Raw genomic sequence first — 19,805 nt, forward strand, 5'->3', positions numbered from 1 at the left:
TGTTTCAATGCAATGATTTATGTGACATTTTTCATTGATTTTTCTACCTCAAGTACATATGGTTCTGACCTTTCATGAATGTGTTGTTTCCATATATCATATAAAAGTAGAAGTAATTTATTTTTTCAAATGTGACGTCCTTGAAATTCATCTGGAGCCATTCAGAAATAATGTTGTCCACTTTAGACAACACCTTGGAACATTTCCTTAACGTTCTTGAAATATAAGAAATCGATGAAATATGATTATACTATGTAGATCTTAAAAATTCTACAGATTCTTGGAGAAATGATGAAATACCTCTATACATGTATCCCTTAACCCTTTTCAACATCGAGATGTATTGATCAATTCTATAACGATATAGACCAAGACTGTTGCAATCAAAAGAGAAGATAAGAAGGGGTGTGTTTATTGTGGTATTCTTACAGTTTGATTTATTTTTTACTCTTTGGTAGCTGAACGTAGAAAATTTCAATAAGACACAACATGATGTCCAATTGGAGTGGCGATAAGTGATTTCTTAGATTGGATGAGAATGCGGGACAAGGATTCTGTAATCTGCAGCGAACGATCGTACAACTGACATTTAATTTGGTCACTTTCTTTTTCGATCACCAGAGAAATGTTAACGATGTCCCATTTTTGTAGAATGCTGGTCTGATTGATACTGCTCATTGAAGTGCAGATGATTATCTCTTGGTTTTATTGCATTTTGAGTATATTTTTACTACTTAGGGAGCGCAATTTCATCGGAGATTGAATGGTTTTCCTCCATTTTACCTGATGTTATAGGTTCGTTATTTATTGGTTGCTACGAGGCACGTTTAGTTGGAATCTGAAGAATGGGGATATCTAATAATGTATCAAAAGTTCAGGTGATATGGAATAGAAAGAAAAATACCTATCTGAAATCTCCTAAACTGTTATTTTTCTGATAGCTCATTCAGTTGACGTAGGTACGACAGCTTTTATTGCAAACTTATCGATTAGAACAAATTTCAGCTTTCAATAAGCTATGTAAAGACGCCTCTCCACTTTTATCTTATCGCCGCTTCTATGGAAAACCCCAATAATCATTACCCGATGTTTTTATCACATTGACAATGGAGGGAAATTCGAAGGGTGAAAAAACCTGGCTTGTTCCTGGAATGCAAAGTTCCATTCGTTTTATTACCTCTCTCAGTTCAGAATTCTTCAAGTATTCTATAGGAAATTGCGGAAATTTAACACAAAGGTATAAAAGAGATGAAAGTGAAGTTTGTTTTTTTTTCTTATGTTTCTTCTGAGGTTGATGCTTTGTTTCGAATTCTGACAGTTCTGATTCTTTCTTGTTCGTATCAAGATAAGTATTTACATTTGGATTTTCAACTGTGATGGTTAATTTGGAAGAAGGATATACTTTCTTGATTAATTTTAATTCACTCTTTTCTTTCTTTTATGTATAAAATTCGTAAATTGTAAATAATGTTTTAAGAAGCCTTTACTTTCACCATGAGATGGAATCTCATCACCAGTAGGTACCTACTGTATATGTTCCTTGAGATATTGACAATCTAGTAGGTAACCTGAATATTTTTCTCAAAACTTCTGGAAATATTATCCTTCTTCTATTGAAACTCTTTGTTATAAAGCCCTTTCCCTTCATCACAAAAACAGTCCGTGCTTCTTATTCTGGCAAGTGTTTTGGTATCCACTAAGCTCTCACTTCCACGACCAACATTCAAATCGGCATTATTTTCAAATCCAGAACTTTCACCCAATTCTCCTCAGATATTCAGCAGTCGAACAGTGTCAACTTCACTTGAAATTTTCACACTTTCCATATCAAATCGTAATCCCCATCTTTGTGGTATGTACGTTCTCGCATACAAAGTGTAGTAGGAGTTGGTAATCCTCAAATTTCGTATGCAGAATGTATGCATAAACAAATGCACTTCTGAATGAAAACTCGGTTCTGAATAAATATTCTATTCAACATAAAATGGAAATTTCACCAGGCTAAGACTTGGTGGACAATCCACGGAATAAATTCGTTAATTGGATGCCATCCAACAGAGCTTTTACGATTGTTATGCTCGGATATTAGTTATCTGAATGCAAGTAGCAGCTTTTTAGAAGAAGTATGTTATTGTCAAATTCGTTGGTTTTCTAGAATCTACGAAACAAATTCTATGCACTCCATATCCGAGGACAGCGATAAAACATCCTGATTTTTAGATAGAGTAGCAAATATGTCATTTTAGGGGGGTCTAACCACTTGCTCATTTTTGACCCAAAATATCGAGATTTTCGAAATTGAGTTTTTGTGCTAGGATGAAAGCCTCATCAATGCTGATTACGAAACCGGAAATCCCAATTGGATCAGACGAATATATAAGGAGATATCGCAGATTGAAAATTACAATTTTTGAAAAATGCCATTACCAAGATGAAAATCTAAACGAACGAAGATAGGCTTACGAAATTGCTTGCAATAGATTCAACGTGTTCGAAAACCTACATTTCCATACCAAAATTATGAATATCTGCCACTGTTGAGTAGAAAATAATTTTTTTTGTTTTTCCACTTTTCATTTTCGAGTTGACTTTGAAGAGCTGTCTGGAGTGCAATTCTCTATTGAATCATCAACTGTTTGGTTTTCTAGAATCTACAAAACAAATTCTATGCACTCCATATCCGAGGACAGCAATAAAACATCCTGATTTTTAGACAGAGTAGCAAATATGTCATTTTAGGGGGGTCTAACCCCTTGCTCATTTATGACCCAAAAAATCGAGATTTTCGAATTTGAGTTTTTGTGCTATTATGAAAGCCTCATCAATGCTGATCACGAAACCGGAAATCCCAATTGGATCAGACCAATATATAAGGAGATATCGCAGATTGAAAATGGCAATTTTTGAAAAATGCCATTACCAAGATGAAAATCTAAACGAACGAAGATAGGCTTACGAAATTGCTTGCAATAGATTCAACGTGTTCGAAAACCTACATTTCCATACCAAAATTATGAATATCTGCCACTGTTTAGTAGAAAATAATTTTTTTTCTTTTTCCACTTTTCATTTTCGAGTTGACTTTGAAGAGCTGTCTGGAGTGCAATTCTCTATTGAATCATCAAATGTTTGGTTTTCTAGAATCTACAAAACAAATTCTATGCACTCCATATCCGAGGACAGCAATAAAACATCCTGATTTTTAGACAGAGTAGCAAATATGTCATTTTAGGGGGGTCTAACCCCTTGCTCATTTTTGACCCAAAAAATCGAGATTTTCGAATTTGAGTTTTTGTGCTACGATGAAAGCCTCATCAATGCTGATTACGAAACCGGAAATCCCAATTGGATCAGACCAATATATAAGGAGATATCGCAGATTGAAAATGGCAATTTTTGAAAAATGCCATTTCCAAGATGAAAATCTAAACGAACGAAGATAGGCTTTCGAAATTGCTTGCAATAGATTCAGCGTGTTCGAAAACCTACATTTCCATACCAAAATTATGAATATCTGCCACTGTTTAGTAGAAAATGATTTTTTTTGTTTTTCCACTTTTCATTTTCGAGTTGACTTTGAAGAGCTGTCTGGAGTGCAATTTTCTATTGAATCATCAACTGTTTGGTTTTCTAGAATCTACAAAACAAATTCTATGCACTCCATATCCGAGGACAGCAATAAAACATCCTGATTTTTAGACAGAGTAGCAAATATGTCATTTTAGGGGGGTCTAACCCCTTGCTCATTTTTGACCCAAAAAATCGAGATTTTCGAATTTGAGTTTTTGTGCTACGATGAAAGCCTCATCAATGCTGATTACGAAACCGAAAATCCCAATTGGATCAGACGAATATATAAGGAGATATCGCAGATTGAAAATTGCAATTTTTGAAAAATGCCATTTCCAAGATGAAAATCTAAACGAACGAAGATAGGCTTTCGAAATTGCTCGCAATAGATTCAGCGTGTTCGAAAACCTACATTTCCATACCAAAATTATGAATATCTGCCACTGTTTAGTAGAAAACAATTTTTTTTGTTTTTCCACTTTTCATTTTCGAGTTGACTTTGAAGAGCTGTCTGAAGTGCAATTCTCTATTGAATCATCAACTGTTTGGTTTTCTAGAATCTACAAAACAAATTCTATGCACTCCATATCCGAGGACAGCAATAAAACATCCTGATTTTTAGACAGAGTAGCAAATATGTCATTTTAGGGGGGTCTAACCCCTTGCTCATTTTTGACCCAAAAAAGCGAGATTTTCGAATTTGAGTTTTTGTGCTAGGATGAAAGCCTCATCAATGCTGATTACGAAACCGGAAATCCCAATTGGATCAGACGAATATATAAGGAGATATCGCAGATTGAAAATTGCAATTTTTGAAAAATGCCATTTCCAAGATGAAAATCTAAACGAACGAAGATAGGCTTTCGAAATTGCTTGCAATAGATTCAGCGTGTTCGAAAACCTACATTGCCATACCAAAATTATGAATATCTGTCACTGTTTAGTAGAAAATAATTTTTTTTGTTTTTCCACTTTTCATTTTCGAGTTGACTTTGAAGAGCTGTCTGGAGTGCAATTCTCTATTGAATCATCAACTGTTTGGTTTTCTAGAATCTACAAAACAAATTCTATGCACTCCACATCCGAGGACAGCAATAAAACATCCTGATTTTTAGACAGAGTAGCAAATATGTCATTTTAGGGGGGTCTAACCCCTTGCTCATTTTTGACCCAAAAAATCGAGATTTTCGAAATTGAGTTTTTGTGCTAGGATGAAAGCCTCATCAACGCTGATTACGAAACCGGAAATCCCAATTGGATCAGACGAATATAACAGGAGATATCGCAGATTGAAAATTGTAATTTTTTAAAAATGCCATTTCCAAGATGAAAATCTAAACGAACGAAGATAGGCTTTCGAAATTGCTTGCAATAGATTCAGCGTGTTCGAAAACCTACATTTCCATACCAAAATTATGAATATTTGCCACTGTTTAGTAGAAAATAATTTTTTTTTGTTTTTCCACTTTTCATTTTCGAGTTGACTTTGAAGAGCTGTCTGGAGTGCAATTCTCTATTGAATCATCAAATGTTTGGTAATTGTCAAAATCGAACTGCCCTGAAGTACAACCTGTATTTGGGGGGTGAAAGTGGAGCAGCTTTACCAGGAAATGCTAAATACCCTTTGTAATCAATGTCCTTGATGTTCCCCATTGAAAAATGGTTTGAGAGTTTCAAAATAATATATAAAAGGTATGGAGATCAGAGGAACATGAAAATTGATTATTTCAAGGACGTTGCAAGTCTACTGCCAAATTCAATATCCACATAAATCAATAAACGAGAAAGAAACAGAACTTCCCCTCTTTTATACGGCTGGATTATTGCATCAGTTTCAATCAAAACATGAACCTATAAAATTTCCACAGTTCCTCAGATGTCCCATATAAAAACAATACACTCCCTTTCAAACCGTTTTCCTTCATGATCCAACCGAGTCCCAGAAGAACGAGAAGGAAAAACAAGAAATTTGAGGACGGACAAAGCCTGTTGGCTATCAAGATTAAGAATTGTTTTCCTGCTCTCTACGACAGTCAGCGGCCATGATAGAACGCCATGGGGCTTCGATAAATTAGGTCGCTGTGACTTTATATTTGAGCACATTATTCATCAGGATTATCTCCAGTAGTGTCGAGCATTTTGAAGCTCTTTCTAATTTGCCTTCTCTGTGCTCTTCACCGAGAAGAATAGGTAATGGATGAACATACAGAATTGATGCAAAGTTTACAATGAGTCTAATCGTCAGCGTTCAAGAGATAAGGTTACTCCTAAAAAAGGTTTTTCAAAGGTGCCAGAGCCTGGTTTTGAATATGCAGTTTGATAGACCACTCTAATGGCTCATAAATCCCAAGTGATTAAAGGATTCTCGATAGAGAATCAGTGAATAATAGTTCAATGAACGAGTGATTTATAATGCTCAAGGAAACACATAGATTATGTACACTTCACGAGGATATAATGTGAAAAATTCTTAGCCTACTATAGAATCAAACAAAATTTCAATGTCAAAATATTTCATATTGTCCTCTTACTTGGATACATTTATTACAGCGAACCTGCAACGTCACAACAACAATGTTTCTTCTTGCTCTGCAAACCAGACCTCCACAGCTTTTATTACCTGCCCGTTGGAAGAAAATTTACGAACTTTTAAACTTTTTTTTCAGTAGAGGAAAAAGATGATAGTCGGATGGAGCCAAATCTGGTGAATAAGGGGAGTATTCTAGTAATTCAAACCCTGAATCACGAATTTTTTGCATGGCAACATGAGATTTGTGTGCAGGGGCGTTGTCCTGCAAAAACAAAACACCTTTGGATAGCTTTCCGAGTCTTTTCTCTTTAATTTTTTCCTGTAGAGTCGTCAGTAATGTCGAATAGTAATCTCCGCTTATTGTTCTACCCCTATCAAAAAATCAATCATTATTACTCCATGGCAATCCTAAAAAACTGAAGCAAGAACTTTTCCAGCAGATTTTTGGACACGAAACTTCTTAGGTCTTGGAGAACCAGAGTGTCGCCATTCCATCGATTGTTGCTTTGTTTCTGGATCGTAGAAATGTACCCAAGTCTCATCCATAGTAACAATTCGGTTTGAGAAGTCTACATCGTTTTCAAATCGAGCACAGATCGAACGCAATGCTTCTACCCTTGCACGCTTTTGGTCAACATTCAAACATTTTGGGATCCATTTTGCAGCAATGTTTCTCATGTCCAAATTGACGTGAACTATATGATGAACGCGTTCGTAACAAATATACAGTGCTTCAAATATCCGTTTGAGCCCAATTCGACGGTCTGACAAAATCATGTCATAAACTGCATCGATATTTTCGGGGACTGACACAGAAACTGGCCTTCCCGATCGGTCATCATCTGCAATGGAAAATTTACCTCTTTTGAAGCTTGCAGTCCAATTTTTCACGGTCGCATACGAAGGAAATTCTTCACCAAGGGTATTAAGCATATCTTCGTAAATCTGCTTACCTCTTAACTCAGGTACTTGACGATGGCTCGATACTCCAATTTTTCGATTTTCACAATTTCGGTGGACATCTTTCTTTTAATTTATTGCGTAACTCTGGTTTACTTTTTTGACCTCAAATTTCACACTGACACTTCTAAGGAGTTATTGTTCGTTGCTATGGTAAGGCAATATTTTTTTATGCATGGAGCTGGTCTAGGCTAACTAGATATCAATACATCCTCGTATGTATCAATGGTGGGTAAACGTACTTATTTTTCCATATTCAGTACTTATTTGAATTCAATATCCAACCACGAAATTATTGCCTTTTGAGCATGTCGTTGTCCACAGGATGGCTCAAAATAAAAAAACTGTATCGTATTTCACTACACGTCCTTCATTCAAGAAATAAATGGGTTGATGCCGTTTTGACACCAACGCATTTGTGCATACAAGTAAAGCCCATTATACGCGCTGATGCTTTCAGTCAAAAAAACTCGGAAAATTTCATTCAGAAGGAGGAAAACTGACATCTCCTGGTGAAAAGCTCAGGCATCTCCTGTTCAATGTACGGTTTGATAAGTGGGGTCGGAAAAGGGCAAGAAACAAGGGAAATATCTTAACCAGAAGCAGCTGGTGAGACGGAATGGATGTCCGGTGTCATAATCGTCCATACACAGGGCGTTTTCGCAGTCTTTTTTGGTAGAAAACATCCACCTACCGTTTATATTGAGCGTAATAGAATGGCGGAAACTTCTACGATTTCATGCCGCTCTCCAATCAACGTAACCTACAACTTTCTACACTTTAATATCATAATTACACCAGGTATATGTGGTTCATTCTGGCGAGGATTATGTTTTGATCTGTTCTCGGATTATGTGTCAGTATTGTTTGTCGTAGGTGGTCAGGACCTGCAGTTCATAGGACTGAAACGATTGTTGACCCTGTCTTGGTGTTGTTCAACTGTTATTAATCGTCATGAGAGGTCGATCTGTATCTCATATCTTTATGAATTTCGTCTCTCGGTATCTAACGGAATTGGAATTGCTCTGTTGAACGCGTCCACCGCTAGAAGCGTTCAAAAGCCACTGTTACAAGATTCGTTCAAAGGGTAGACACAGTCAGAAACCGATCTTGTGTAGTAGTGATAGATCTTGGGCGTCTACTTCTCGATCTTTCGGTTACGTTTTCAGTTGAACCTCAACAGGTCAATTTTCATGTATTATTTAGTAGTTTGACATGTATCTTTGCATGGAGGGTAGTTGAGTTTTTTAATTGCCCACCCTAACATTTTTGGGCCACCTTTTGTACCTTCCATCCATGGTAGAGCGTGTATGACGTTATTTTTCCATCACGAAGAGGCGATGTGTTGTTTTCATTCCTTTCCGTCTACAAATTCAGGAATTATTCATTTTTGTTGGTGGTTCTCAATTTGGAGATAACAAGTGATGCATTATTCATTCGTTATTTTTCATATTTTCATTATACAGCAAGCATTCGGTTCTTGGTTGACCATCCGAATGTAGAAATAACTACCTTTGTTTATGAATATACAACAAAATTAATGTAGTTTGACTGAGGAGACCTGAGCAACTTTTAAATTTAATAGTAAAAATTATTGATAAACATTCAGTATACCTATAGCTTAATCATGAGTAAAATAGTAGATCGGTTTTGAGTTATTGAAACAATTCGTTCAGGCTCTCTCTAGGTTTGAAAAGAGACATTTTTGCTCTCCTTTCTGTCATGATCCGTTACAGAAACAATCAGATATAGAATAAACCTACTGTGTAACACAATATCGGAGCGACAGATCTGCTTCGTTTATAATCGCAGTTATGTTTTTAATAATAATTCGTAATTATTGATAACGGTTCTGGGTATGCTAAGGCTTTTCTCATATAGCAATTCAACTGGTTAACGTGGAAATGGAAAGTAGAACGAAGTGGAACAAGTTTATTGTCTTATGTAATTAATAAAGAAATACATATTGATTGGAATCTCAACTATTGCGGACAAATGCAAATTTTGATATTTGTTTTGGAAGCGTTCCTGCTGGAACTATATAATAAATGATTGAATAAAAGGAATCATTTAATGCTCATCATCGGTAGGTTCTAATAATACTATAGTTAATGGGGAAAAGCTCTCGATATGATAACATAATGATATTCAGATGTAACACTCTCCAAGTTCTGAAGTATCGAAATACAATCTTGGCTTGTTGGCTGCTAGATGGCGCTACCGTATTTCGATACTCTATACTAGAACCCCGTCCCCCTTCCCTCTGGGAACTTGCGATTAATATTTTTTCGAACACATACATTCACTGCTCTTTCAGAATACTGATATCTAGTTACACTAGACCAGTTCCATGCATACAAAAATATTGCGTTACCATAGCAACAAACAATAACTCATTAGAAGTGTCAGTGTGACGTTTTAGGTCCAAAAAGTAAAAAAGACGCAATCAATTAAAAGAAAGAAGATGTCCACCGAAATTGTGAAAATCGAAAAATTGGAGTATCGAGCCATCATCAAGTACCTGTATTTAAAAGGGTTAAGAGGTAAGCAGATTTACGAAGATATGCTTAATACCCTTGGTGATCAATGTCTTTTGTATGCGACCGTGAAAAATTGGACTACAAGCTTCAAAAGAGGTAAATTTTCCATTGAAGATGATGACCGATCGGGAATGCCAATTTATATGTCAGTCCCCGAAAATATCGATGCAGTTCATGACATGATTTTATCAGACCATCGAAAAAAAGTTTAAAAGTTCGTAAATTTTCCTCCAATGAGGAGGTTATAAGAGCTGTGGAGGTCTGGTTTGCAGAGCAAGATGAAACAATTTTTTTGAAAGGTCTAGAGACGTTACAGGTTCGCTTTTATAAATGTATTCAATTAAGAAGAGAATATGTTGAACAATTAAATATTTTGACATTGAAATTTTGTTTAGTTCTATAGTAGGCTAAGAATCTTTGATATGTATCACATTTAGATCTTCCATGTTTTTCTGGAAGATAAGCGTGTCTAGAATTGATCAAAGGGTGTTTCTTTCGGTTCCCTGAGTGGTGATGGTTTGCTAGTTCAGTTCAGATTAAACCTATTTATATAAGTTATTTGTGTCCATTGAAGAAATCAAACCTAAATGGGTAGATTTGCTAACTAGGTGAAGTTATGGAAGTTGGATCTGTATCAAACCGTCTTCGCTTCTTAAAAAAGGTCAGAGGGTTCTAGAGAAACCAATTATTGTGTATTGCATATCCGCGTTTGAGTGAGGACACCTCTCATTTGACTCCAGACCTATCATAAAGAAAGCATCTCACAATGGTTCTCATTTTCATTTGTTCGCCTTTCAATTCTGATGTTATAGTTCAAGAAATTGAGTTTCTTACATCATTAAAAGGATCAACATTCTATTTGTAATGAATACATCTGACGTAATACAGCCTATCTTGGCATTATTATCTGTGGCGTAGAAACTGCCCTGCCCTTTACCCAATTGCAAAATAGTTTCGTCATTTGCTCTGCACCGCCATCTAGTGAATTCTAGACCGCTAGATTGAAACAGCCTCCGATAAGTGAAAGTGAAATGGAACAATTACTCGCGAATTTTGAATACTGAGACGTCGAAAAAATTGAACGTCATCTACCTACTACAGCGCCATCGCTATCGGGACAATAAAGTTGGTTTATTGCGTTTGGTCATTAAGGGATATTTCATTGTGGAATCATGAGGAACTAAAAAAAACATTAATTCATTTTATGAGTGCAACAAATCGAAATTTGTTGAATGATGCTGAAGGAAGCGACAGTAGAGAGCTAGCCTGTTCGGTGATATTCAGTAAAACTGACGAATTTCGGTAAAAAACCAATACCAACCTAGGGATAGGACCACAATTTGTAACTATTTTATTCCATACAAAAAGGGTTATCAATGGTATCATAGAGTATGTTCATTTAATGAATTCAATTATTAGTAGGTATCATTGTCAATTTTTTTTTCAGCCATCCACCGTTTGAACCATTGACTAACGTATAAAAGAGGTGGACTCCTCTTTCATCAGTCCAATTCAAATAAGGTAAGAAGCGTTATCAGATATACAATTTTAATCTATTTTTCTGTCTTTAATCTTGTTGGGATTTTGCAATTTCGTTATAATTTGTAACACAACATAGCTCATTTTCTTCTGGTGGGTGATAACGCTGTTTTTCATGTCGTTCTGCATATTTAACAATAATATTTTGAATGCCTTAGGCTTTCAGGATGAAATTTGTAGATACACTTTCATTTCAAAATTGAAATAGAACGATGATATCTTCAATTATACAGGGTGTCTGTGAATAAATATGAAGGACTCCTCTACCTATATTTCAACACAAGATTCCAGAGGTAAAAAGAAACACTTTTTGCCTTAACGATTTTTTCCATTCCGGCTACGTGAAAGAGATACAGAAAATCTAAACTTGTTGCAAATTAGGAAGAGAATCCTTTGTGTTTACGAGGATTTATAGATATCTAGTTGGCCTTAACCAGTTCCATGCATAAAAAAATATTGAGTTACCATAGCAAAGAACAATAATGTCAGAGTGAAGTTTGAGGTCAGAAAAGTAAACTAGAGTTACGCAATGAATTAAAAGAAAGAAGATGTCCACCGAAATTGTGAAAATCGAAAAATTGTAGTATCGAGCCATCATCAAGTACCTGTATTTAAAAGGGTTAAGAAGTAAGCAGATTCACGAAGATATGCTTGATACCCTTGTTGATCAAAGTCCTTCGTATGCGACCGTGAAAAATTGGACTGCATGCTTCAAAAGAGGTAAATTTTCCTTTGAAGATGATGACCGATCTGGAAGGCCAGTTTCTGTGTCAGTCCCCTAAAATATCGATGCAGTTCATGACATGATTTTATCAAACCGTCGAATTGGGCTAAAACAGATATCTGAAGCACTGAAATTTCATGCGACGCGTTCATCATATAGTTCACGTCAATTAGGACATAAGAAAATTGCTGCAAAATGGATCCCCAAATGTTTGAATGTTGACCAAAAGCGTGCAAGGGTAGAAGCATCGCGTTCGATCTGTGCTCGATTTGAAAACGCTGTAGACTTCATGAACCGAATTTTTACTATGGATGAGACTTGGGTACATTTCTACGATCCAGAAACAAAGCAACAATCGATGGAATGGCGACACTCTGGTTCTCCAAGACCTAAGAAGTGTCGTGTCCAAAAATCTGCTGGAAAAGTTCTTGCTTCAGTTTTTTGGAATTGCCATGGAGTAATCATGATTTATGTTTTGGATAAGGGTAGAACAATAAGTATTCGACATTACTGACCACTCTACGCAAAAAAATTTAAGAGAAAAGGCGTGGAAAGCTATCCAAAGGTGTTTTGTTTTCGCTGGAAAACGCCCCTGCACAAAAATCACATGATACCATGCAAAAATTCTTGATTTAGGGTTTGAATTACTAGAACACCCCCCTTATTCACCAGATTTGGCTCCATCCGACTATCATCTCTTTCCTCGACTGAAAAAAAGTTTAAAAAGGTCGTAAATTTTCTTCCAACGAGGAGGTAATAAAAGCTGTGGAGGTCTGGTTAGCAGGGCAAGAAGAAACATTTTTTTCGAAGGTCTAGAAACGTTGCAGGTTCGCTGTAATAAATGTATCCAATTAAAAGGAGAATATGTTGAGTGATAAAAAATTTTGACATTGAAATTTTGTTTGGTTCTATAGTAGGCTAAGAATTTTTCAATATATCCTCGTATTATTTGCATAAATGTGAGGTGACTGAATTACTAAAGTGTCTGCATTGAAATAGGGTCTTTAGCGGATAGGTGTAAAGTGTTTTTATCGCCTTCATTACCTGTGTACCTTCCTTCCAAAACCCCTATCGCACCTGATGCGCATGCCAAGCGATAGTCCGGACTGTTTTCAATTATAGATAAAACCCACAGTTATCTATCAAAATCCAGCCTGTCCGGAATCGACAATTAGCTTAATATTTTCATACGCCTGGGTCGTTGACATGGCCAGTCTGGTGTATTTTACACTTGAGCTCGAAGACTCATACCGCATAAACGAAACCGGCAAGTTCAAAATCTAATTGGATGAGCATAGCCGGAAGAAAATCCAGTTAGGCCATTCCATCATGCTGCTGAATGAAGTAGGTTGGCCAGAGATTTTTGACCGACGAAGATCTGGTCTCGGTCGAGAGGTTGTCAGTTTTTTTTTCTCTTAGATCAATTAATATGTCAAGGAGGAAGCATTAACCGTTCCGAATCTATTCCTGGCCGCGGGTTCATCGTATTGTTTGGTGAGTTTGTATGATACTAGAGCAGTTTTCATACTTGTTGCTGTAATGAAAAAAAAAAAGTAACGGAAGTCTTTGGATTTCCTCTGGCCTCCAGTGTCTCCTTTGTAAATTGACGTGTAACATGAACTGCCTTAGCCTCCTCATGAGTCTCCATTGTAATTTGGGACAAAAACCCCCCTTGCAGATTTCTTTGTTTCTTACCATTTATGAGTTAAGGGACAAACTTATAAGATTGTGTAGCGTCTTTTCGGTTAGTTCAACAATTAATTCCTGTTGAGTTTTCCGTGACCAGAGCGTTTGAATTGAGAGGAAAAATTAACGAATTCAGGACAGTTTTTTATGGCCCTTATACTTTCTAGTGTCCTGTACATTTGTTTCACTTTGTGCATGTGTAATTTTTTTTCTGGATACGTGGGATATTGGGATATTAGATATGTCATGAAACAAGGTTGTTTACAAATTAAACCGCAACACGCATCTCATTCATTTATTCTGTTGTTTCATAGGGTGACTTGGGACAATGCCGAGTAGATTCAAGCGGCGCATTGGCAGCAGGAAATATACCGATTTTTTGCAGGTTATTATTTTTTACGTTATTTCCACAAAGAAATCACCAAAAAATGAAGGAAATCAAAGTTCCCTTGTTTTGTTTAGTTTTTTTACATTTGAGTTGCAATATATTTAATTTCGCTATCATAGGGGTTTATCATTTAATTTCCTTTCCGAATTTCAACTATATAATCACAAATTCTAATTTTTCAAAACTATACACCGTCCCAAGTCACCTATTTAATTTGAGAGTTGAGAAATCAATGGATTTTAACTTGTATCCCAAACCTCCCAACTCGGTGGCTGACTTGGGACAAATATTTTTATTTTTTTTTAAACTTATATCCGAATTCTGAAGCATGGTATATATCCTGATCAATAGTCTGAGTCATTAAGCATATTTGAACCTCTTTGTCTCATGAAAATAGGTCACCGTTTTCGAAATATGACAAGTTGAATTTCAAAATCGTCCCAAGTCACCCGAATCTACAATAATAAACTTTATTGGAACGATATTTCAAAGGGGTGACTACGTAGGTCTTTCTGCCTATAATCAATGCTTTTACATATCCAGAGGAGGCTGAGCTTCTTTCTGGTTTTCTTTGCCTCCCAAAACATATCAATATGAAGCTGTTTTTGCTAGATTTTGCCACCTTTCTGGGAACTTTTCGAAGGTCAACTTTCAACACGCGTTTCTTCCAAAGAAATCAACGAAGGTCCAAATATGATACACAATCCATAAGAGCAACTCTTCTAAAGACAAATCTCGAAATTCCATAGAGCTCGATGCAACTGTTCGGTTTTGACGACATTTTAACTGACCCCATCATTGTGAGAACTTTTGGTTGGTCGAATGTCAGCTTTGCACACGTGTATCTCTTAGAAAAATCATCTCAGATCCAAATGTGATATCTATTCTGAAAGAGTAGCTCTTCTAGTGACAAATTTAGAAATTTCGTGTAGCTTGATGCAACCGTTGGGTCTTGAATAATTTTCAACTGACCTCATCTTTTTCGAAGGATTTTCGAAGGAAACACGAGTTTCTCCCATACAAATCATCGTAGATCGTAGGCTAGAGTTCACCTTGCAGAGCAGCGAGTCTGTTGTATATTCAATAAGGAGTAAGAAACATTATAAGGAGTAGAAAACATTATATCAATGTAGGTTGTATTATAGGTCGGCTTAGAGAGAATCAACAAATTCTTATGTTTTGTTGAAGATTATCAGTGCTAGTTACAAATCAGGTATTTTCTTACCAAAGTAGTATGAAACAATTAATTAGAAGAAAATGAGCATATATTTCCCAAGAGGTCTAGACTTTCCAGTGTCTGCATTCATAATATCTTCCTACTTGAAACTTCTTAAGCGTATCGAAGAGATAATATATGAACAAGGAATTCCCCAAGTTCCTTTTCAAATAATAACTTTATGGCTTTTATTACATGAATTCTACTTATACCATGCATGCAGTTGTTAGTCTCGAATATCTATCCATAACTACCAACACAGAAAATTGACAATCATGGTCAATTCCAAGTGGATATCTGCTTTCATCAACATTCTTTCCATCAGCAATTCAATAGACGAGGTGGCTGCGTCTAATGAACAAAATGTAGGTACCTTAGGCCATCATTTTTTCATGGTTATACCCACATTATAGCCACAATGGATTGTAAAATGGCAGTTAATGAAGCGGACCTCGAAATGGGTTAGATATTAAAAATATGTACTGCATTTTAAAACTTTATGCACCTAATGGAGATTTATCGTTTTCAATGAAATGCTCTAATAGTATCGAGTCGCATTTGGGAAAGGAAATATGGCAGCTTCAAGGGTTTTCCAGTGGGAAATGTCAATTTTTGTCGGTGAATCTGTGGTTCTTATGGGGTGAGTAGAAAATAGGTATCTTTTGCACAATTTTATAAGACAGACGGAGTGGAATTTTTTATAACTGCAACAATGTTTGAAAAAACTGAAGATCTATACTTCATTCATATTTATTTTAGCAGTCGGTTGGCCATGAAATAATTTTCTCAAGTTTTTGTAACAAGAACGGAGTAAGGTTGGCACTCATGAAATGTCGTTAATGTCATAACCCCGTTGCCACAACTAATAACAATTTTTATTACGAAAATGCTGAAAGTGATTGAAAAAAGAGACAGGGTTTCAGGAAGTGCTATTCAGAATGCAGGTCCGCTCATTCAAATAGTTATACCCTGATATTCTAAAATCCACAATACGTCAGACGGTAGCGAAAATATATAATGTTTCATCTGAATCTAAACGACTTATATTTCAGCTGAATATTTCCACAATCAGAAAGATTGTGAATGAAGAGGATGAGAAAGAATTTCCTTCTATTGGGAGACCCAAAAAAGTGGTGGCATTTGAGAATTTTATGTTTGAGTGAATTAATGAATGAATTGATTTTTCTATTTTTTTATTTGACTTGTCCTATACATTGTAAATGTCTTAAGGTACCAATAAATGCCTAATTATTATTATTATTACTTCAATGTATTGAGATGAATAGCCACAAATACGCGCAAGTTGCCCTGTTACTTGTATATTCATGTGAAATTTTTGTTCAAAGGTGAAGTTCATCTTAACTTGAAACTTCCTTCAATTCCTCTCACTTATGCAGGATGATTTTTGTTGAAGAATTTAACATTCTTGTAATTATGTGTTAATTCCTTCGGGAGATACCCATTCCCAACCACTGCATCATATGCATTTCATCTTCGGGTTAATATTTTTGAAATCTACAAATGATGTAAGCCAAAGAAGATAACGAACATTAACTCTCCTCAAGCTAGTGCATATTGTGATATTATACTGATCTCTTGTATTTTCCATGCAAATATTTGGATTTGGTATGCCTTCAATCAGTTCGTATGAACTATGTTCGTCACATATTTTCCGAAGAGATTCGACATTGTGATAAAATACGTAATAACAGAAACTTTTACGTAGAACGGGCAACATAGCGTTGATTTAAAATTCAAAAATGTTTTGACAAGCTTCATAACCCCACATTTTCGTACTATACAGAGTGAAATGTGTCAAATTTCCATGGCCAACCGACTGCTAAAATAAAAGTGAATGAAGTATAGTAGTTATAATTCTCATAGAAAGATATTCCGAAATGAATTCAGTAGACGGAACTGAATAGCGCTGAGACAAATATCAAGGTTCTCCAACAACGAAAGTTTTCCCTCTTAAGATAGCTATAAAACGTCACAATATCTGTCTGCAATTTCCGTTATTCAAAACCAGAACTGGATAATTACAGATTCAAATGGTCGCGAGCATAACTTTCCGTATCCTTTTCGACTCGAGGAAACAATGGTTATGTGTATATTTATTTCAATCCAGCCATACAGATCCATATTTACATTACCTCACGTTTTCCAGGAAGCATTGCGGTAAATCCCAGGCATCTAGCGTGGTTCGAAATATTCGGTTCCATCGTTTTATGCACGACATTCGCAAAAAGTTTCCTCCGATAAGTCGTTCACTCAAAAAAATCTCCGCTAGATTGTTATAATTCAAATTCACGCATGGTTAATTCATAATTCATTTCTCTGTTCACTTCCATTAAATTAGAATCTGGACGGCCTTGGTTTGACATATGACATTTACGGATTTCCATCGAAAACACCCATTAATTCTATTCTCCTATGTCCGTGATATTTGAACTAGAGCTCCGGTTGTCTGGGAGTTTTGATAGGGCGATTTCGTTGAGTTTGAGTTTTTTAAGGATTGCTACATCCCTTATAAAAGAATTATGGTGGACCAAGAAGTTGTCGTTTCGTTGTGAAGCTTCTATCTAACGTGGTAGCAAATTCATTTCTGATTCAATTGCCACGCATCGACTTTATAACATTTTACAGTCTGAAATGAGAAAGAAAATATTTTCTTTCTCATTTCAGACTGTAAAATGTTATAACCACCAATTATATAATTGGTGCCATTTTCAGAAAAGTTCAATCAGTGATTAAAATATTCAACAAATATTGATACCCAATATGATTTAGCCCCAAACGAATTTCGATCATGATCGTGTTTTCCACAACATTTTCTATTCTTGCCTTGATTCGTTGGTACCATTGAATTTAATACTCAATATTGGTACTCAAGTTCAGTCTGGAAAAACAACGATTACTCTGAAACTTTGACTACACGAATTTTCACTGTTCTGTTTCTGGTCTGACTACAAAGTACTTTTAGTACTCAATTTTCATTTTTAGTAAAATTTACTCGAGTACTACAAGCTCTGCCCAGGACCATCGTTGTCTAGTCGTTGGTAGTTAACAAGGTTAGTCTAGGTCTAGAAGAAACAACTGTTACTTTGAAACAAAAACTACTCGAATTTTTACTGTTCTGCTTCTTGTCTGCCTACTAGGTACTTTTAGTACTCAATTACTATTTTGAGTTGAATTTACTCGAGTACTACAAGCTCTGCCCAGGACCATCATTGTCTTGTGGAGAAGAGTAAAGATTCAATCAAAATCATACACTCATTCAGCGGTACTCATGAGTACCACTCGATGGATACTCGGGTACTCTCCATTTGTCCAGAGGATCAATCTAAATCTCTTTTGATAAATTATTCTGGTCAAATTGGAAGTACTGCTCAATGAGTATTCTGTACAATAGGGAGTATTTTAACTTTAGTATTGCTCATTCGTATCCAATATACAAATAATGGGTAGGACTGGGTAGTACTGTAGTGGAAAATACTAATACTAATACTAAATGACTTCTCAATGATAGTCAAGAAACAGACGGAATAAATCAAAGCTCAAAATTGTCAACTACTGAGTCTGGTCGAAATGTCAGTACCTACCTGTCACTCAGTACCTCTGGTACTTAAGTGCTATTTTGATTTCAATTATCTCGAAAACCAGGTTTGTCAAGAATCAACATCGAGGTCCAATCAAATCTGAATCTGAAAGTATAAGTGCGGCTTAATGAATACTTCAAGTAGTCAATATAATTCAGTATCTTCAAGAACTGTGTGATGACAGAAATTAAAGTACCTCCTACTCTGTACTTTAGGTACTATTTTGATTATATTTATACTTGAGTACTGCCAGTTAAGCCTAGGATTAGCATGATCAAACCGAAATAGAAAGAATCAATGAATAACTCAACACAGTCATAAGTACCGCTCGATGAAAACGTCAAATATAATTCTTAGTTTGACTTACAGCGTACTCTGTCGAGAAACGCGAATGATCAATCAAGGTTTTTAATTTTTTCAAATACTGAGTCTAATCAAAATGAACTCTGACCGAGTAGGTACTTTGAGTAGAAAATTGAGGACCACCCCAGTGAAGTAAAGAAAAAAACTCAAGGTATTCAAGGGCTAAACAAGTATTATTTTGGATGTCATTTATCAAAGTACTATTTAAACTCTTACCGCAAAGCTCTTCTCAGGAAGTCGAGGAAGTACTGAAGTAAGTACCCAGTCCCTAAAGTACTCAGTTTAGGTGCTGGAGAACTATTTTGAGTGTAATATACTCGAGTACTACTCAGTTGTGCTCAGGATTAGCTTGATCAATCCGAAATGGAAAGAATCAATGAATAACTCAACACACTCATAAGTACCTCTCGATGAAAACGTCAAATATCATTCTGAGTTTGACTCACATCGTACTCATCAGTATGAGTTTTAAATTTTTTTCAAATACTTAGTCTCATCAAAATGAACTGTGACTGAGTAGAACTTTGGGTGGACAATTGAGTACCATCCTAGTGGAGTAAATAAAAAAACTCAAGGTACTCGGGGGCTAAACAAGTATTATTTTGGGTGCCATTTATCCAAGTAGCTCTTCTCAGGAAGTCGAGGAAGTACTGAAGTAGGTACATAGTCTCCCCAAGAGGAAATTGACTT

At 35.9% G+C, this 19,805-nt stretch overlaps 1 protein-coding gene across 4 annotated transcripts in view; it reads left to right on the plus strand.

The window, feature by feature from the left end:
• Positions 1-19,805, plus strand: part of LOC123316240 (class A basic helix-loop-helix protein 15-like) — a 57,920-nt gene that overhangs the window by 14,901 nt on the left and 23,214 nt on the right. The window contains exons 1-2 of one of the 4 annotated variants that reach the window (XM_044902195.1): positions 10,856-10,989; positions 11,048-11,121. The exons of 1 other annotated variant lie outside the window; for it this stretch is intronic. The gene's annotated coding sequence lies outside the window, so the exon portion shown is untranslated. Of the gene's footprint in view, positions 1-10,855; positions 10,990-11,047; positions 11,122-15,659; positions 15,794-19,805 lie in introns of those variants that run through there. 2 more of the 4 variants (XM_044902194.1, XM_044902197.1) reach the window with 2 other exon arrangements.

The sequence above is a fragment of the Coccinella septempunctata genome, chromosome 7 (assembly GCF_907165205.1).
Source record: "Coccinella septempunctata chromosome 7, icCocSept1.1, whole genome shotgun sequence".
In the NCBI taxonomy this organism is placed as follows: domain Eukaryota; kingdom Metazoa; phylum Arthropoda; class Insecta; order Coleoptera; family Coccinellidae; genus Coccinella; species Coccinella septempunctata.